The 21888-nt window shown below is 42.4% G+C and overlaps 1 protein-coding gene and 1 pseudogene across 1 annotated transcript in view; both read right to left on the reverse strand.

Annotated features, from left to right (window-relative positions):
• The window catches only part of LOC147665952 (adhesion G protein-coupled receptor L3-like), a 477982-nt gene that overhangs the window by 379991 nt on the left and 76103 nt on the right, over nt 1-21888 (reverse strand). The gene's annotated exons all lie outside the window — the stretch shown is intronic.
• Nucleotides 4667-5141, reverse strand: LOC147665954 (large ribosomal subunit protein eL14 pseudogene; annotated as a pseudogene).

Genomic DNA, 21888 nt, shown 5'->3' on the forward strand with positions numbered 1-21888 from the left:
CCAAAGCAGGCAGAGGACAAACAGAACCTAAAGCTGTTTAGATCTGAGAGGAATTGAAGGGAAGCCGTCACCAAAGCACAGTGGTGTGTTATATCAGCAGATATATCTAGGCGCATAGGGTAAGTGTAGACTGGAGCGCAAGCCTCTCAGATGTAAACTTGCAGCACGGTTGTTCCCCCCAAAGAATTGCCCATGTCTTTGTCTCAGTCCAAATATAGCTTTGAAAAGAGCTTTGTTGAATCCTTGTCTTCTTGTATTAGAAAATCTCGCCATGCTTTTCCTACATTTGTCTACATTTAATGAAACTGTGTAATTTCTACTACCCCACCTTCGCGATTTGATTGCTATTCTGGAGAAAACACAAAAGCAAAGGCATTGTTTTGTTTTGATCAAAGGCTTTGCTTGTATATTTGACAGAGTATACAATGAGTGCCTTTCATGCCGCACTCTCTTTCTCATTCGACGATGAAAGGAATTTTTTTTTTGCCTCTTTGGAACAATCCCCAAGCATCTGTTAAGATCTTAAGAACAGAAGCGGTTGTTGTATCTACCTTTAATTGGATGATGTTACTATCTGGTCCAGCAAAGTTTGTACCCAGCGATATGGCTCGTGTACAATCAATAACAGGAATCAAATCTAGACATCACCAAAAGAAGACCTCACTTATATTGAGAAAGAATATTCACAATCTTAAAGTCCATATCAATATGAGGGATACACATTAGCTATCTATGGTTCTTTTTTCATTTATGTATATATTATTTCTAATGAGCACTGAATAGCGCTAACACATGTCGTGCAGCCTCGCCTACTCAGGGTGTGGTGGATATGGCCTAAGACTCAGTTATTTCCAAGAGCTCCAGGAGAGAGGGACAATTGAGATAGTTGTCTTGGAAGCATTGTCAGAAATAACAAGGCTTGAAAAGGATCTAATGGGGAGGGAGGCCCGGTCCTGGGCCATGAAGGGAGGAGGAATTACACCAACCAATCACTGATGTGTTAAGGTTGTTTTTAAGGAGATAGATTTTTAGGTCTTTTCTGTATTTATAGGAGTTCAGCTGATATCTGGGGTATAGGCCTAGTTTATTTCTGTTAAATAAACAATGCAATGGTGGCAGTGGAAAAAAAAGAAAAACAACCAGCACCTCTGCTTTGTTTGCAATAACGTCTGTTAATACTTCTTTTTCAAGCGTGCTCTATGTCTGATACTGTGCCACCCACCGTATCACCTAATACAATCGGATTTCTCCGAACATATCAACAACTAAGAAATATAGACAGAGCACAGCAACAACCAAGTAGACAGCTGATTGAGCCCAACCAGGAAAATTATTTTAATGCAAAACTCATGAAATGGATTCTGTTCAGCAATCAATCTTCGTAATAGATGTTCTTAAGTTACAACATTGGCACAGGAACAGCCGACACGTGTTTCGTTGCCATATATTTTTCGCGACTTTTTCAAGGCTGTTAATAAAATCATACAAAACATTACATTATTGTTGTATACCCATCAAAACTGGAGAGATATGGTTACTTTGTAGTAACAGAATAAAACTCTTTTATTCAGAGCTATGCAAAGAAATCCCTTTTTCTATTTTTTTCTCTTTTAAATAAATTCTGTTACGCATGCATGCCCAGGGTGTCCAGCTCTGAAGTGGGCCCAAAAAATCACCACAAGAGTGAGTGCTGTATTTGACCAAACCTACCATCTTGGTATCCTACAGAGAAACTCTGGGCATCATTTATGAAAAGTGCTGCAATGCTGGGGGAAAATAGCGATGCTACACGTTTCAGTGCGCCCTCCTTGCGACACCTTGGAATGCGCCGTATTTACTGTATGGCGATCTATGTCAGAAATCCTGAAATAGAGGTAGGCGCAAAAGTGACGCATTGCTGGGGTGTGCCTGGAAACAATGTGTACTATGTAAAAGGGCCTGCATCACCCTTATGCCTGCTGTGAGGCAGTCGCAAGGTTTTTACGCAGTGGCGTCCTAGAAGTGGCGATGTGAAATCTGATCAGATTTCACAAGCCACTTCTACGAGGTTTTCTTGTGGGGGAACGCCCACCCTGCATACATTATACCTGAACAAAGGTATAATGCAGCGCTGGGGTTTACAAAGTGACACATCTGCCTAGATGTGTCACTTTGTAGATATGGCGCAACGTGGCGCATTATTTACGCTGACAGTGCGTCAACAAAGTGACAAACTGGCAGAGTAAAAGCGCTGCAAGGGGCTCATAAATAAGCCCCTCCTAGTTTCAGTTTGAGCGCATGCACAGTGTTCATTTCCAATTACATGGCCAGAGAAAAGGGACTATAGGAAAGATAAGCAGCAACCTTACAGTCAGCAGTTACCCCTAGTCAAAATGGATGCCTTGCTAGGCAGAGTGCGGAATCCTTCACGGCTGCTGTCCATACGTTTCACTAACTCCACTTGTCTAATGCCAAATCCATTAGGTGAATATTAATTTGCTAAAATAATAAAGTGAGCTGATTGCCCGCTCAGCAGCCAGCATGTCTCGCCGGGTCAAAGCACACTATCATCCTCTCAAGGTCAATAAAATATTATCACACAATTGGGCAGCGCTAGCTCTTATAATTTGGTTGTCTAGGCCTATTCCACCTTGTGGCGTGTGCTAGAGTCGTTATTAATAAAAGCTTGCGTCATATGGTGACGGTGATTACCTACAACCCGCCCCATGGGCAGTCTTGCTTTGGACTCACGAGGGATCCGTAGATTGTGGCTACAGCGACCCTTAGGCTCGAGAAATTTCGCTTTCATTACCGAAAGGGCTCGAAATCTATTCTTTTCAATCTCCCGCTACACGGGCACTGCACTGCGAGACGACTGAAAGTGAAACATATTAGCTGCTAGGTTTAATGGCGGCCCAGACACATTTCTGTCCATTTAGTTTCATACATGATGTCAAGCCACAGCGCGCTTGCAATCGTGACCTTCCCCGGCAATTACAGCTTCGCTTTCCTATTAAAACATTTTAGCCAGCAATGATTTCGCTGCCCCATGAAGCATTCCTGATTACATTTTCGACACTGTTACACACCGCGTCTTCCTCCGGCTCCACACCGGAGGAGCGCAATTTACAATTCAGCATTTCGTGCCACGCTCAACTGTCCTGAAAAGACGGTGGAACTGAGAGAGTGGAGCGTCTCTGTTTAATTAATGAGCCTCGTATGAGCAAAACAATCAGGAAACACTTTTAAAAAGGAGGTCACCGGTTATTGTCAGCCAAAGCCCCATGGACGGGCCGCGACGTAGGCGCTGAAGTGCGAAACGCTGTAAAAGACTTAACCCTCTGGGTACCGTGATGGACGCTCTGTCTGGAGGGCATCTTGCAATAACTTGCAATTACAATAATTAGGTGAGGTTATTAATAATGGCCGGATGGTTGTGTGATTGGGATGTGTGTTAACATTCGCGTAGCTTTCACAGGATTAAGTGATGAATTTGTTTGAGCGGCCCTAGCCTACCCGGGGCTGTAACGCAGGCCCCTGCAGCCCTTGTGGCAAAGGGGGTCCCCAGGACTGAAGGACCCCCCATCCCTACTTGAGCCCAAGGTCAAGAAATATCGGTGATATATGGGAGATTCGGGCTCCTCATTACATTCTGCAGGGAGGGGTGCATAATTTTTCGTTATGCTACTGAGCCTACCCCATATTTGTTTCTTCCAAAAGAGGGGAAGAATAAAGGAGTTTAACCAATGCTATAAACTTTGGACCGAAGCCAAACCAAGTAAGGGTTTGAAACATGTATTGCCAATTAATACGATCAAAAGCTTTTTCAGCGTCTAGGGATAGGGCCGCCAATGGGACTTTGACATTTTTACTATAAGAGAGGACATTGGAAAAAAGACATGTGAGACATATATGGATGTAATAGCCACTTTTATGAATCAAGGATGCTGAATATTGAATTCTCTCCCATTACCTCGCAGACGCAGGCAGCGACTAGATGGGTAGAGGACGCTTCTGTGGGGGCTTGATTTTTACAATGATACAATTAAATATCTCGTAAAGAACTGTGGGGATTTTGAATGATTTGATTGTCATCCCTGTGCAAATAGTGTGTGATTATACAGAAACGCTCTCGATCGCACACCAGTTTAAGAGGATGGAACAATGAAACTAGGTAAGTGTTTTTTGACATCTGACTCGCCCTAATGTCTTCCCCATGGGTGGGGCCTGAGTGTGGTGTAGGCATACCTGCAATCATGATTCTTTTTGCATGGTGTGAGAGATTCAGTTATTTAGATGTGCTTTGTATTTATAGGACCATTATCATTATTTATGGAACTATGATTTAATGGGTTCCTTTTGAATGAGGGAGTGTGTCACACGAATTGAGGGAAATCACATTGTTTGTACATTTCTGTGTGGTGTTTCATTTCAGGAGCATCCGCAGTGTGGTTACTTAATTAACAAGAATTGTTTGTGGAGCACTGGAGGGCAGCTCCATGCTAGAGGCAATGCCTGGTTTTGAGTATTTAATGAACCTGGTGCATTGGTGTGAATTTGGCATGCAACCTCGTCGAGAAGGAGATGAGTTCCGCTCAGAGGAGGATAAGTGAATCAGGAACGAGTCCTTCAGCGGCAAGGGCGTCTTGACCAGCGATAAGGATGAAGAAACCAGTGTGAATTTTAATCAGATTTGGAAGTTGGCTTTGAAGCCAGAGAAGGACACAGAATGGGTTCTGTAGTCACAGATTGTGCCAGTGACAGACCTAATGGCAGTAACCTCTTTTTTTATTTGGGTCTTGATTTTGTTCCACATCCTTTTTTCCTCGATGACCTGATAATGGTCACAAGTCATGTTGGTGTTCATCTCCATGGCATCAATCTTCCTTGTCCATCTTGTTTGACCTATTTTTCATTGACATGTTCTTTTTCCCAATCATGTTTTACACACTTCTGACAAGCACTTTGGGGGAACTTGAGGACAACGTTAGTAAGCTATATGCACTTGAAGGGCATAGCTTGCCTTTCTACATCACAGCAAGGACCATCCAAGAGTGACCTGTTTGGATTGTTAAGTCTACAACTGCAACTAGATTGTAAACATGTAGTTGAAGGGATACTTGGGCAACCCAGCCAATCTCTACATAATACTTGAAAATCATGGTGATGGTTCACAAGCTTTAACAGGTCTGTGCAATGTGTATGTTTGAAGTTAACAATGACCACAGATTTGTGTTTTGATTCTGCCTCCAATAACAATTCACTACGCATTTAGTCAGCTGTTTTCACACTCATTTTAGCTGAGAAAATACCTACATTCCTAATTTAGTCATTACAATTTTGAATTGACTTTGAATTATCTCAGTACAGCCAACCTGGCATGCAGAAACTGAGCTAAAGATGCTGCTGTCGGAAAAGCGGCATATCAAAATCAAACTAAATATATTGTAAGCCCAACTGGGAATGGAGGGTGGGTATTACTGTGCTCAAAGGAGAGCACCGCAATCTAATGCATTTTATTTTCCCACTTCCGCAGGCGCAGACAGTTATTCCATGTCACGGCCATCCAACACTGCCTGGCTTGGCAGGCAGCCCATCAGTGAAATGTCTGTGGATAATTCAACCTGTCTTTTCTAGCACTGATCAGCGTGATACAAAATTGCCTTCTGCAGGGCAGCTGAGGAGAAAGTTGGGAAGCCTAAGAATGTAAATCCCTGCTTCCAAATGGTGTGTCGCTTAGCTCGAGATCAGATGCGAACAAGGTTCGTATTGTGGATTTGAAGACTACGGGCCTTACTTAGAATTTGAAGGACGGAACACTTCATCAAACCTTGGTGAATACACCATCCCCTTATTATAAGTGCCATGGAATGGAATGTGCTTGTACTATGGTGGACCAAATAGCTGTAATATCAATAAAGTATGCAGTTCCTTTAGGATAAAGAGAGAGAATATAAAGATAGGTCGGTATGTATATCCTAAGGATAGAACAGGAGTCTGCTCCTTTTGGAACAGGGCCCTCACACACCGCAATGGGTGTCATGCTTCATCATAGGGCCTGCTTCTTGTCTCTTTGACAATATAAGTATCCATCCGCCAAACACTAAATAAGACTAACTCCACAGCGGATACACATCCTGGCAGAGGCGGGCTGAACAGTTAGGCGAGCAAAGGCTAACTTTCTAAAAGTAGCATCTGCAAACACAGGATATTAAAATAAACCTTACTAAAGGAAGTATTTTATTATTCTGAGTTCAGGCATACTAAACTCGACCTGCTACCGTGTTTCCTGAGCCTGCCGGGACTATAGCGTGTAATAGCTCTGACAGCTCATCTGGCCTAAGAGAACAGGTAGCCCTTCAATAGTGAAGAACGAGAAAGGGCGGTAATTGACTACTAGGACATGCCACGCTCTAGGCTTGTCCTACCTTACGCTTACAATGCACCCTGCCCGTAGGCCTACGATAGGGGTGACTGATATGAAGGTGAGGGAAGGTTCTGGGACGGGCAAGTGTGGGCACTTGCACAGTCAGCGTAACAGTACGGGACTGTACGCAGGGTCAGCAATGGCGGACCCGAGACATATCTTACGAGGCCGCTTCTGTGGGTGGCGCAACCAGCGCTGCAGGCCCACTAGCGGCATTTGTATCTACAAGCCCCGGCACGCCTCGTGCACGTTACTGGGGACTGACAGTAAACCAAATAATCCAATCGTGGAAATCAATTACACATACATCTTACATTGGGAGCACTTGCACTGTGGCACGGATCGACCGTGTGGCAGTGCCCTGAGCATCGAACACCAGCAAAACATCTGAGCCACATCAGCAAAAAGTGGAAGGGAGACTCACGCCAAGGTGCCAGGTCTAACAATAATACTAACTCCTAACATATGCCCCATACCCTTCTTAACCTTGGCCGCTTCCCTATTAGACACACTCTATCACATTATTTCAAAGTCGAGCAGCAAAAACTTCAATGCACTGTAACAAGCTCAGACTCTAAAAGGTCATTGCGCAGTGAGTTGGCAGGAGAAGAATCCTGCATCTGCAGCTCTTAACCGAGAAGAAACATGTATCTCATGAGTGAAACTGGTTTCAAAGTGCAAGCAAATTAATTGCATTATAGTACGAAAGATACAGTGTCTTTTTACTGAAATTACTCTAGCGCCCCCTGGCTGCACCCATGACCATATCTGTCATGAGTCAATTTGTCACAGAAAGATTAAGACGTGCTAGTTGAAGTCACTACAGTACAATACTGACAGCCATGCCATGAATAGAACACCGAAAGATTTGAATTACAAATCATTAAGTTTTATTTTGGTGCACATGACCTACAAAAACATGAAGTTTAACAGAAAAAAGAATGTCCTAAACATGCTAGGGGTACTTCCAATTATGTGGTTAATTTGTTAAAAAATAAATGCTGGTGCTCTCATCAGGAGGCAGCTTGCACCAGCACATTTCTCCTGTTAGTGCCCCTTAAAATAGAACCAACTACTAACCATGAAAGATGGGAGAGGATATGGCCAGAGTAGCCAACTTCGGAGCTAGGGAATCAGGGTTGAGTCTAGGCATCGACTGAACATCCAGTGGTTCTGGGCAAATCACTTAATCTACCTGCGCCTACCATAAATGAATGTGTCCTTCACTGGTGCTCATGAAAAGTACCGTTGTTGGTGAATAAGTGCTGGTGCTGAGCACTGGAATCTACTGTCACAAATTAAGCACTGTCCCTTTCACCCTAATAACGTTGCCACTGTTATTGGATATGAGGCTTCTTTAATCCATAATTTAAAAAACAGAAGGAACTTTTTAACATCAACAAACTATTCCAAAAACAGTCCCCTCAATGGTTACCATTAGCAATTCAAATGCATCTACAGCATCAAACAATGCCCTTAGTTTTCTATTATCAGTGAATGTCTTTGCCTTGTATGCTGTATGGCAGCGGTGTCTTTGCTGTTTGTCACCACTGACTACATCAATCCCAGAACAGTTATGCAGGATATCTTTCCTGTTTTCACCACTGTCAAATAATTAACTAATCAAAAAAAGCATTGTTATCAATGACTTTCTCTCTATCAAACCAACCAGACTTAAGCATGCCTCGCTTATCAAAGATATCTTACCCTAGCAGTGTCACCTCGAGTTAGACGTCATCATTCAGATACCAAATTTTGAGTGAATAAAAAAAAGGCCCACATTTTGCAAGACATAAACACTGTAGCCAATGCCATCAGTACTATCAAACTCAAGCAGCTCTTTTCTACAACTAACTTGGCAAAAAAATATAGCTCTGTAACCATCTAAGACTAAGACAGTCTTGTGGCAGACTTCAGGACACATCGCTCCATCAAATTCTAGAAAGCCTGGAACAAGAGTATTAATTGGGGAGGGGAGAACTTCTTCATAGTCTTTTGTTAAACACCAAAGGTGCATATTACCAAGGGCCGGCGATACAATTATCGCCACTTTAGCGTCCGTATTTCGGGCGCAAAGCGGCGATAATCATATTGTATTATTTACAAGGACACACTAAGGCGTGTTTCCTTGACTTAGCTCCCGTTTTTCACACGCCTCGCATCGATAATGAGATGCAAAGTAGGCGTGGTTGTAAAAACAACATGAGAAAATATCGCAAAGGCAGCTTCACGATATTAACGAGGCATATCGATAATTTAAATCGCACTAACTCTGCCTTAACTCAAGAAAAGGCATACCTAACATGGGAGGTGGATTGTGGGGCTAAGGCCACAGGGCCTATCATCAAGCTTATCACCGGAATACTTATCGCCATAGCGCTAGGCGTTGATAATACAGCGCTCGCTTGGCGATATATTTCAGCAGTAGCCGGCGATAAATAAAAGTGCGCTAAGAGCACTCAGCGATAATTATCGCTGGGGCTTGAGAAGATGCCCTCATATTCGAGTGAAAGTCTACCTATAAAAGCTGTATGAATTCAGAGGTTTAAGAGACAAAACAAACATTTTCTTCATGCACCTGTGTAGAGGCAGAACATTTGCTTTTATGTGCCACCCATTAAAATGCGCATGGCAGTATTTCCTTTTTCAATTCAGTAAAAAGACACACAGAGGAGCACATATTGCATTTACTTCCGGATCTGAGTGGTTGAAGAAATACATCTAATAGCTTACTTTTCAAACAACAGCCCAAATTTAGTCTCTTTGATTTGAATATGCATCATTGACTGCAAATCCCATCCTCAACTAGTTACTTGGATTTTCTTCCAATGGAAAACTTTAATTGGTACATATTCTGGCTTGGTTAGACTACTAACGGCACAGATAAACATACTAGAGGAAAGTAACACATGCATTAGTAAAGTATAATATAAATGTATGTAACTCAATCGTCATGGGTGTCCATTTATTAATAATAGAGCTACGATATATTTTGAATGCAAGACTGGTTGCTTATATGCAACATCAGGATTATCTTTAATAGTAAATTCACACACTAAACTGACTCCAGATCAAATATTGCACATTACAACAACTTACCTGGCTAACACGCTGATTCCTCTTAATACAAAACGAACTATAAAAAAGAGTAGAGGTAAGGCCCTTTTTGCGGCCCTACACGGCAGACAGGGAGAACTTGGTTTGACACTGGTGTCCTGGGATCTATCCTCGTATGGTAATGCAAACTAGGTTAATAGAACCCAAACCATACTTGACTCATGGTAGTGAGGGCAAGAAGCCACATGCTTCTCATGGAGGTAGCGTGAGGGTGCACTAGCTCAGAACTCAGCAATCAACCAACAGAAATAATAAATTCAGTGTCCAGCTCAGCGCTTAACTTTTAGCGAAAGAAAGTACATTTAATCAAACAGCAATACTAAGTACTCACTTAAAGTACAAATCATTGACCTTGGTGATTAATTCAAATGAAAGTACAAAGCATTTACCTTGGTGATGCCTTCCCTGTGGTGCTAAAAGTGCCAATGTCCCTCTGTGCTCAACCAACCTAGGGAGATTTCCTGACTGGTTACTTCCAGCAGTGGTAGCAAAGGTGCAGTCTCTAGTGTCTCAAACAAGTCAAATGAGCACACAGTTGACTTTTGTTCAAATGTGTGTAGCCCAGGTCCTGCGTTGGTGGCAAAATAGGTCTGGGCTCTTGCCCAGACCACAAAATCACTCTGGCAGATACAGGCCCGGCAGCTCGATGTCATCCCGCAGAAAATTCAGCTTTGACTGGATTGATGCCATTGCACAGCAGAAGCTCCAATCTGGCTGATGTTTTTGCATGGCAGATGCAGATATGAATGGAACAAACAGATCATGTCAGCCCTGACGAAGTGGATATTGCCACAAGGCAGATGCAACTGAATCTGGCCAAACAGGTAGTTGCAGCCTGACCCATCCAATGTAGTCACATGGCAGATGAAGCCTTGTTTGGGCCAAACGGGGATGTAGTGAATTTCGCATCCTAGACAGTCTCTCCTTCTGTAGGTCATAGCGGACTTCTTCACCTTCTGAACAGGCAGGCTCCTAGGCATTCAGGCAGACCCTCAGCTTCTCCATCAGAAAATGCAGAATTCAGGAGATGTCACTTAATCTCTGGTAGTCTAACTGTCGTACAGAAACTATCCCTGGTTACACAGAAGTCCTTTGAGCTCTTTAAGGAGCACTCCCTTCCCTGGTCTTGAGGAAACTAGAAGTTGAACCAAGCGGGATGGACAGAGTCCTACTTTTAAGCATGACTTCTAACAGGGGATGTGGATCGACTCTCTCAAATGCTTTGGGGTGGTTCTTCTTTTAAATTACCACTTCAGACTGTGTCTAGACACAAACTTTGTGCAGTATAATGCTTCTTACCGAAGAAAGCATGGTTACTGTCTCCAGACTGAAGCACCCGAAACACAAGCACAATGAAGTATGAGTGGTCTGCGCTTGTCTGATGAAGTAAACAGGGGTAGAAAAAAGGGCAGATCTGACCTAGAAACTACCACACCGAATACAACAGAAACAGCACCACTCTCATCAATCAAATGGCAATGCTCAGGAAGAAATAATCAGCAGCGCCTTACTAACAAAGCCCTAATTGAAATTTCAAAGGTAGCCCTGTCTCCATCCTCCATCAGTGTCTGGATATCTACTGTTCACCAACAGGAATGAAGGTATTACACCTCGAGCTTCTGAGGAAGTTGTTGTCGTCTAGCATCTTGAGATGTGCCAAACCCGGGGCATCCAAAACAGAACCCACTGACTTCAGTGCTCCTGCTCATTCACAGAAAAAAAACCTTACTAATGCACACATGCTACAAGCATCATATGCACACCCTCAATAAACACACAGGATGCCAGTGCAAGGTTCTAGACATACAGATAGCAGCTACACTTTACCCAAGTATGAGCTGCAGGCCACACTCTCCCTAACAAAGATGAAAAGGTCACACTATCAATCTCAAAAATACAGTACGTAGCTTCCACCACCTCTTTATGTACTAAATCGAGGCCAAGGACAGTAGTCCTCTGTCCTGTGAGAACAAGCTTGGTGTGCTTGGCTGAAACCATGATAACCAATAGTTAAAAGGCATTGGCTATGCACCAAAGACCTGATAAAAATAACATGTCTATCTTTGTATTTATCTTGGTAATTTCTGGAAGGTACGTCAGGTTATATGTACTTGTTTTCTTATGAAGCCCTTATGCCAAGTAGTGGTGCCACTTTGCTGTATAAGATGTCGGCAAATCAATCATTTACTCTGACATCTGCACCAAAGTGCGGAGCTTGGCTCCTCTGAGACTTGACTATAGCCTTATAGCCCGCCGTAGCGGGCTATACCGGCTATTAAAGGTCCCCTCCAGCGTTAAAGGCCCCGAGCCGAAGGCGAGGGCCTTTAACAAGGGAGAGGGACTTTAATAGCGGTATAGCCCATCTACGAAGGGCTATAAGGCTATTAGAACATTCTGTCACTAGAGGACAGAATGTCCTAACAAAAAAACAAAGCCTTTTGGGAGCGTGAGGGGATTGGAATCCCCTCAGGTTCCCTGAAGCCTTTGTTCACAGCCAGAGCTGTGAACAAAGAAACATTGGAATGTTGGAGCTCCGGGCTTATATCAGCCATTATAAGCCCAGAGCACTCCATTGTTTTCAATGGAGCTCCCAACATTCCAATGTTCTAATATGTTTTGATGCATATAAGACATGTTACACTCCCTTTTAAAAACAACATTGAACCCATAGGGTTCCTTACTGCTTCAAAATCACCATGAAACATTCTATTATTAGATGTGAAATCCAAGGGAGGCAGTCAAATGCTCCCTAAAATATAGATTGTCTCAATACATAACAGTTCTTAAGATTCCTGCAGGGACAGAAAATAGGACCAGACACCAAAATAAAAGTGCCCCCCATTAGTGAATTAGAAAGTGGGCCTTGTTTACAAAGGGACAGTTTTTAACTTGTGAAGACGCGCTGCATAAGTGTGTTGCAAGGTATGGAAGACAGCATGGATTTAAGTTTGGCGTAAGCAGTGGTCGAAGTGGGTGGGATCGGAGGTGCAAAATGTGCCCATACTTTTTTAATTTAATGAAAACAGTTGCCCTGCTTTCTGTCAAAAGATAACGACGGTTAATTCAGAGAGTTGAAATGCTTCAACTGATGTGTAAGGCAGGGAGTCTCTTGTGCTGTGAAATCAAAGGTGTACAGACAGCTAAACAAGCTTCCTAGCTCGGGTGCCTGCTGCGTGAAAGAAATGTAAATGTGCCCAACGGGTCAATCTGCAAATGTAAAGGGCGTTTGGAAGTCTGTATTGGCTTTGATTAATGGAATCACTTGACACTCCCTGATAACACAGATGTATCCTTTTGAGTGATATTGGAAAGAAGTTACCAGCTGAGGGGTGCTTTTTAACCCCTTCACTGCGGCAGCTATTCCGCCGCAGTGCTAAGGGGGTGGGGCGGCCGCGCGGCGGCCGCATGCTGGTGACGGAACCGCTCCGTCACCAGCGTCAGTGGCGCTGTGCTTATGACGGAGCGGTTCCGTCATGGCCCGCCCCGCTCAATGGAACGCTCAGCGCAGGCGCGGAATTCGCGCCGCGCAGGCGCTCCGAGCGGGCCATGACGGAACCGCTCCGTCATCAGCACAGCGCCACCGCAGCTGATGACGGAGCGGTTCCGTCATGTGATAGCCCTAACTATTCTCCACTGCTTCGACTAGGATTCAATTCCATGGCTGTCTGGTTACACACACACCTCGGCAGTGCATTAACTAATAGAGGTTTCATACGGTACAATAGTGCATTTCTCAATGATCAACTTAACTTGCATTTATTTTACATTTAAGCTGTGAATTATTTTATATGTACATACCTGAAGATGAAAGACCGAAAAAAGTTACAGGATAGTTTGTTTTTCTTAGCCTCGCCTTTGACCCAGCGCCACATTAACTCGCCCCACCCCCAATGTGCACAGCATCACAGTTCCCTTACTTTTTTAATGCACTTTGACCGCTGGCTGTAATTAATGCTTGTTTTTACATCAGGGAATTAAACACTAAACACCCGACCGGCAGACTAAAAAACAGGCCCAGAAACCGCCAAAAACCTGCCAAAACACTGACCTGTCCAATCAGTCCATCGGGCACTGCTGAATTGCCATATAGGCCATTCCTGCATGAATGAGTAGATAAATAAGTCGATGAAGCCTTCTTTTGTCTTTTGTATAGTGTGCTATACAAATGTCGCCATCATCATTCCTGACCCATTGCTTTTCTGACCTCTTAAATTTCCTTTCTTGCCTATATTGTCTTTCCATCTATTTGCAGATGTTACTCAAATCTTTTTGTTTCAGACAATACTTTTAGGAGCACATACTCCTTCACATTAATATGGTTTTCAATGGAAGGCTAGTAAGTGTTGAAGTAAATCTTCTAGGAGTTTTACTTGTAAGATATGTTTTTTACTTGCATAAATATTATAGCATTTCAGTCATTTTTAATCTGGGCGCCCTTTCTCTTCCTTTGTCTTTGTAATAAACATTCAATATCTCAATCGTTTTTTGAAAATTCACACGTACTTTTATAGAGTCCAGTTCATTCATAATTACAGTTTAATCTTTAAACATGAACAGTAACAGGCTCTTCTCAGGAAAATACCAGCTATTAGGTATAACAAATGAAGAAAGCTCTATTTATAGCAAGATGCTTCCTTTTGGCTAGCTGAGGAAAATGATGCCTGGGCTCTGAAAAATCAATAAAGCTGCGCACCCTAACGTACTCAGCTCACAAGACAGCCCAGGCCGTGTTTATTATCCTGTGCCATGTTTCTTTGTGAACTGAACAGAAGATGTTTATATTGCTTTTTTCACACAATTCCTTTTTTGTTCCTTGGGCTGAACCTTGACAAGGCGACACCACAGCCCCCCTATTTGAAAGACATCAAACCTAACTGGGTGAAAGAAAAGGGGCTATGAAAAAGGGGAGAACACAAAAGTAACACTTCTTTTCATCAAACCCAGCATCCACAAGCTTGGTCCGCAGCTGGATCTTGGGTTCCTATCAGCTCTGAAACAAATGCTCTACTGCGAGGAGTAACTGCGGTGTTTTACTTCACTTTCAGCTTCGGGGTGTATGCCGTAGCAGGGCTGGAAGGCACAGCCGATGGATGCCGGACCCTGCTACTGGTTCATTAAAAACAGTAGTAAGCAGACAGAGAAGTTTGAGGCGTTTCCAGAAAGGAAAATATTGCTGAGATGTATAGTTCAAAGCAATACTTAATTTGAGCAGGTGGTTTCCGGAGCTCAGCACAGGGACTTAATCAACACCAGTGCTTTTCATGAGCAGTTAAGGACAGATTTATGCTATGCACGGTTTAAGTAATTTTCCCAGAATCACAGGATGTTGAGCCGAAACAGAGACTGAAACCTGGTTCACCAACTCTGAAGTCGGCAGCTCTGGCCATTACGGCACATCTTATCCCCACTTTCATGGTTAGCAGTTGGTTCTGTTTTCAGGTGGCGCCAACAGGAGAAATGGGTTGGTGTAAGTGGCCTCCTGACGAGAGCCCCAGCACTTTTTTCACAAATTAACCACTGGTTTAAAGCAAGAAAGGACACTGGAGTGGGGCACAACAGAGCTATTTGTATGCAAGACAGACTCCTGAAGATGAGACACGCAGCAAAAAGGGCAAAATGGGCATGTAATTCAGATCCTTCTCCTTCCTGGCTACCAAGACCTGGAACTCACTCCCCACCCACCTCTGCCTTACTCAGAACCACATCTCCTTCAGAAAAGAACTGAAAACCTGGCTATTCGACAAATAATGAACCCCTTTCCCAAGCGCCTTGAGACCCTCTGGGTGAGTAGTGCGCTATACAAATGCCTGAACTTGAACTTGAACTTAGTTTGAGTACCATAGCTACATCTCTTATTACAAAGAATAAGTTACATTTAAAGTTTCTGTGACAGGGATACATTAGTAACCATTATAGAAAATGGGGTAACCCAAAACGGTTGTTGGACCTGGGTAATCAGTATTATCAAAAAACAATGGCCCAACCCGTGATTGCTTGCTGGCTCAATAAATCATATGCTCACAGTTGATCACTTGTAAGGTTAAATGAGGATTAAGGTTATTTACCTCTAGTATGATTAAATCATAAACTATTCATTCCATTGAAAAAGCAACCACCTATCACAACTCATTTATTTACAAAACGGAGTTTTAATAGAGTACTCCAAACACAGCGAGACATTTATTTATATACATTTGTACAGTATTCACAGCGAACAGTAAAGGAAAGAGCAACGTGCTTCTACAAAGGTGCCAGAAAAAGAAGAAAGTAGTGGTTTAAAGAAAAAGGGGGTGTAAGCCTCAACAGAAAAGTGACATAAGATTTGGTTAAATTAAAGCAAAAGCTGGGAATCATCCAGCGTGTTATGTAATCAGGCCACTATTGATATTATTCCAATTTTAGCAATCATACAGTCTTGACTGGCATGTATAATGTTCAAAAGAGTAGTGGTCCTGGTTAGGGGAAAAGGGGGCATCGACGTTTCGACCCGTCTTGGGGTACAAGGGTAACTGGGAACCTCGACCTGCGGGTCTTCCTCAGGACGTGTAAGGCAAAGCCTTCGTACCGTAGCTAAAACGCTGTATGCCCAATTGGCTTTTATGGGAAGTTCACAATCCTCCTATTTCTCGAAGAACGTGAAGGGAATGGCCACAATCCCACTCCAATTTATTGGTCGTAGACCGTCAACACAAAAACTCAGATGATGATGACAAGGGTATTAATACTGTTCTCATACAGGGACTCGTCTGTTACTTCAAATATTCGTGTATGGATATCCCCGTGAGGTAAAGAAGAAAGAATCTTCGTCCTGGCATCTGACGGTGCTTTATACGTCTTCAGTATCACCCTCAATGGGAATCATTCACAAGAGTGGGCGTTGTCCCAAATGTCAATTGTCAAATGCGCGCGCGAGTAGTTTGTTTGTTGACATCGACTCGCCAGGCTCGAAACGCACGTAGCGTCGTTCACATAAGTGGGCGTTGTCCGAAATGTCAATTGCCAGGTAACACGCGAGTAGTTTGTTTGTTGACACAGACTGGCCAGACTCGAACTTCTTTAAACCACTACTTTCTTCTTTTTCTGGCACCTTTGTAGAAGCACGTTGCTCTTTCCTTTACCGTTCGCTGTGAATACTGTACAAATGTATATAAATAAATGTCTCGCTGTGTTTGGAGTACTCTATTAAAACTCCGTTTTGTAAATAAATGAGTTGTGATAGGTGGTTGCTTTTTCAATGGAATGAATAGTTTATGATTTAATCATACTAGAGGTAAATAACCTTAATCCTCATTTAACCTTACAAGTGATCAACTGTGAGCATATGATTTATTGAGCCAGCAAGCAATCACGGGTTGGGCCATTGTTTTTTGATAATAGGGATACATTAGTGACATTGGTAGTAGGGGGCAGATTTACAAGCCCCTTGTGCCTCTTTTACGCCGCCGTTGCGTCACTTTTGTGACGCAGAGGCGGCGCAAAAGCAGCGCAATGCTTTGGGGTATTTACAACGTTACGCTTCTGGGAGATGCATCACGTTGTAAAGTCCTGCGCCAGAAGTAGGCGTTCCGACGCGGGGGGGGGCGTTCCGGCGCAGGAACGCCTCCTAAAAGTGGCTGAGTAAAATCTACAAGATTTCACTCAGTCACTTTTAAACCCATGCTGCGTCAAAACCCTGCGCCTGCTTGAAGCAGGCGTCAGGATTGACGCAGTGTTCTAAAGATAGAGCACCCCGGAGCCTTGCTGGAGCTGCGTCGTGCTTGCGACTCAACTGCAGCAATGCAACGCCGTTACGGCACAGATGCGTCACGAATCTGTCTGGTTTTGCCTCAGGGTGCGCCACATTGTAAATGCGGCACATCCATATTGGCGGAGCCCTGACGCACAATAACTGCCGCATCCCTGCTGATATGCAGGGATGCGCCAGTTATTGTAAATCTGCCCTTGTGTGTCTAGTATCCAGGACCTACTGTTCGTTACATGTATTTATTGATTATACATTTTATGAACCTTAAGTCTACCAGAGTAGACCTCAGCCTGCTTTTCTATTGTAGAAAAAGCGCCATACCTCTCAAAACGAATTTAACAGATTAACAACTAAAGGAGGCAAACCAGATTAGAATGCTTCTTGTCAGTGAGCATTAGCCCGCAATTTTAACCTAGTGCACAACTTAAGAGAGCAATCACAGGTTGTTCATCTAACTAAAATATCCTTCCTCTGCTTTTAGAACGCTCTTCATCATAGATAATGACATCGAGTCATTCAAAAGACACCCAGTCTGCCGGGTGTAGAATGCTACAAATACTTTTCCTCTATCTTCTTATGTCTTAGTGTGTGTGTCTGTGTCTGTGATGTGTGTGTATTTGTGTGTGTGTGATGTGAGTATGTTTGCATGTCTTTGTATGTGTGCGTGTGTGTGGTGGGCAGCGGACGTTGCACTTCTTTTTATGCATCTGCTGATATGTTTTTGAAAGTACAAGCTCTCTCAATGGGTGAAGTTAATCAGTTTTTCCTTAAGTCTTTGCCAGTAGGTGGCCATTCTCTGGCATCATGTACAATAGGATTTGTATACAAACAAGTTCCTCATGTTTATGTTTTATGTGGTTACTTTGGGATGGGGCAGGCAGGGTAGTTGTATAGGAATGTTCTTGTGGCTACATTTAATTTAACCCATCTAAAACCATTACTTTAAGGGAGATAGGAAGCATTCCAATGTGAAAAAATGGGCAAAATTCAGTCATATATATTAAATGCTTTCCATCTGACCTGAATATGCCAGTGGATTAAACGTTATCAGATGTTTTTGAAATACAAGGGGAAACGTTTAAGCAAAAACAAAAGATATTAATTTGCCATAAGTGGGAACTACTTGTTGTCCTAGTCCAAAGTAGGCATCAATGTAAAAACTTAATTTAACTAACATGACTTCACTACACCTTTTGGCGAAGTGTACCATAATCAGAAGGCAAAAGCTAGCCACCATGAAATAAAGATTGCCAGATTCTCGGAAGACTTTACAGAATTGGAGCAGGTCACTTGCAGACCCACCTTACAGAAGTTGCAGCAATAAGATGATAGTGGAGGAGAGCTTGTTTGAGGACGATACACGCATATGTAAGAGGTTTGACACAGCAGATGAAGGCAAAACAGTTTGCCATCTAGTTTGCCATTGGCGCAATTCAGCCAAGTCCATAGTAACTCTCCTTCAGAAACAGATATCTTGATGGACAGTGCAGGATGGAAAATGAAGGGCCTACTCACAAAAGTAAATTCATCCACAAACGTACATTTACGATTACATTTAAGTCAGCTCAGCCTGCCAGGAATTCACAGAGGGATTCCTGACAGGCATTAGGGCGAGAATGTGGCCAAACGGCTAGGGTGGTTGACCTTGGAGATGGGGAACCGGGTTCGAGTCTTGGCAGGGACGCTCAACATTCTGTGATTCTGGGCAAATCACGTAATCTCCCCGTGCCTAACAAAAATCTTTTTGTCCATCTGTTTCATAACTGGTGCTCATGTAAAGCGCTCTGATACCTTTGGGTCTAGTTCACGCTATATAAAACTCAACACACATAAATAAGTCCCTTTACAGGTGTGTAGATTTTCACTACAAGTGCGAAGATGACCTATTAACCTCAACAACCAGTCTTCTACAATTAAAATGTATAGTGTCAAAGGGTGAACCGTTATTTGAGGTCCCCTTAGGATCAAGCAAAGCCTTCCCCTTATCATTTTTTAATGGCATAAATCCCACTAAAAGGTTGGACGTGAGGGCGCTTCAAGGTGTGGTTGACCTTGGAAGTTTGTGCACGCCCAAAGTATTCAAAGGCATGTTTAGCCTTAAAACGTTTGTGAACATATTCACACACTTCTATCATTTCTCTTTCCAGCAAAAAAGTTTTTTTAAAAACACGAATATTTCATGCATTAAGGAGCGGTAATGCATGAAATATTAGTGTTTTTTAAAACATTTTTGTTTATGTTCTTGTCTGTCCTTATTTTAACAGTGTGTAAGATGTCAGTGTGAATGTGGGTATGGTTGGTGTGTAAATGCGAAATTATTTGCCACACATTTTTGGTTCCATTTGTATTTTATGAACGCTTTGAATAGCTCTTTGTATCAGTTTCTCATTTCAAGGTTGTTGTCCTCATATGTTTACGCAAGTCTCATTATGTCAATTATGACCACGTATCAGTTGCCCCAGGTCTGTACACTTTACATTTTTCCCTGCCTAAAGGAACTGTCACCCTTTCGCAGGGAGGACCTTGTCTTTACACTGGACTATGACAAGGCACATAGCTTGCATACTGCACCTTCCATGCACCATTCTAATGCCAGGTCCTGACTACGGCACGGCACAGGAGGCCAGTAGTAATGAGATGCATATTGAGGTCTGAGTGGAGACAGTTTTAGCTATCTAGACGACCTCTAGGTTCAATTCCCCAAATAGTGTTATAAGAAACACACACAGAATGGTGTTTGTGTCAGCCACCTTTATTCCTTGATATTCCTGTGTTTTTCCTGGCTTGCTGTTGCATGGATAGGCTGTTCATAAGGGTCATGGCATTTTGTGGATTGTTTCATTATTACATTTCTATTCTCATCAGGCTTTGATGATGGAGCATCGAGTAGCATATAAGTTAAATTGCAGATGCTTCACAATGCTTCATGACACATAGCTTGTAAGTGACAGAAAATGTGTATTTTTTGATGTATTTACTTTGCTAACAAAGGGATATTTTACCTTCTGGTTTATACCTTTTTTGTTTAGGAATCACAGAGTGTTGGAATATCTTTTCCTTCCACAATGACACAGTGGGCCCCACTTGGGTTTCAGCAGAAGGCTTGCTCTGCCACAAACGTGACGGATATCCTGTACGTCAAACTGCAAGTACATTATATTTAGGGCTCCTGGTTTTATGGTATTTATTTTGGGGCCATTTCCGTCTGTATTTATCCATATTTATTTTTTGGCTATTTTATCTGTATTTATCCATATTTTTTTGTGTTTGCATATAAATAAAGTTGTAAAACTGTACATTTCCATATCTATTTAACTGACAAACGTGCACTCATACTTTGATGACTGTCGTGTTTTTGCTATTTAAGCTGTCAAATATTACACAATGCATACACTGGTTAGATATTAGCACTATACCATGAATATATGTTAACATATTTCATTATTTAAAGACATTTTATCCTGTTTTTTAATTTCCCATGCTGTCCATCTGCTCAGCTGCTGGCTGAAAGAAAGCAAGGAGAGTCACTTAAAAGAAGCACAATTTTCTGTATTTCCACTTTTAAAGATAAATGCAGACAGAAAAAAAAATGTTTTCTGTCTGTATTTATCTGTAAAAATCTGTAAAAACGGAAAACCGGGAGCCTTAATTATATTCAATAATACGGCGGATGGGATATCTGTCAGGTTTGTGACGGAGTAACCAGTCCGCTAAACTCTAAATCACGTCCAATGTTATTCACTAATCACCCATGCACTTATTTTACCTTGCTGCCATGACAACATTTTGATAACTCTCAGTTTTATTCTTCATTACGCACAAATCTGAGCCTAGCTCTGCTTTATTAAATTAAAAGTAAAATATTGATACAATGACAAAAATATGTCTACTATGCAATGTTATGTTGTGAATGCCTTTTAAATTCACCAAATAAATGTCATCTCCTGACTCCTTCTCATATCATTGTTCTTTGAAGGTGAAGCTTAATTTCTAATGCATTATGTTCAATAAAAGAGCTTTACTCTCAGCTTCCATATTGTTGTAGCCCAAGATGTAGCTTCAATATGGGATTTTCTTTCAAGGATGACTCGAGGCAAAACTCACAAAGTTCCCCAACTAGTACCAAACGCTTCAACAACGAAAAGCCATGGCTTTTCAACAGCATATTATATTCTTCTGGCCTCGCCTCCTCAAACGAAATTGGTATATGCCCATTGCTCTCAAACCGCATAGGCAAAATGAATTAACACACAGTAGCAAAAATGTTATTTGGGAAATGGTCTGTGCAATAATTATCCTTTTTAAAAATCTTATTTCCCACGGACGGGAAAAACCACTTGTGTGAACCACGTCCTACTTTTTTATATTCAAATAACCTTCGATCAGGAACTTCTTGTGCACCTGCATAGTAGCAGTCTCTTGCAACCATCCTCTTCTTTTTGATTCACCGCCCAGGAAAGGCCCCAGCGCTCTGTGCACAATGCAATTATTCAAGCCAGAGCTCGCACTGGAAGCAGAAACCCTGATTTCTACCGCTATAATTTACTTCTGTCCATTACATTATTACTGCCATTATTTCTGAATATACTATTTTTGAATCATATCTTGAGGAACCTGGTTG

This window comes from Lissotriton vulgaris, unplaced genomic scaffold (genome assembly GCF_964263255.1).
Source record: "Lissotriton vulgaris unplaced genomic scaffold, aLisVul1.2 SCAFFOLD_1371, whole genome shotgun sequence".
Classification (NCBI taxonomy): domain Eukaryota; kingdom Metazoa; phylum Chordata; class Amphibia; order Caudata; family Salamandridae; genus Lissotriton; species Lissotriton vulgaris.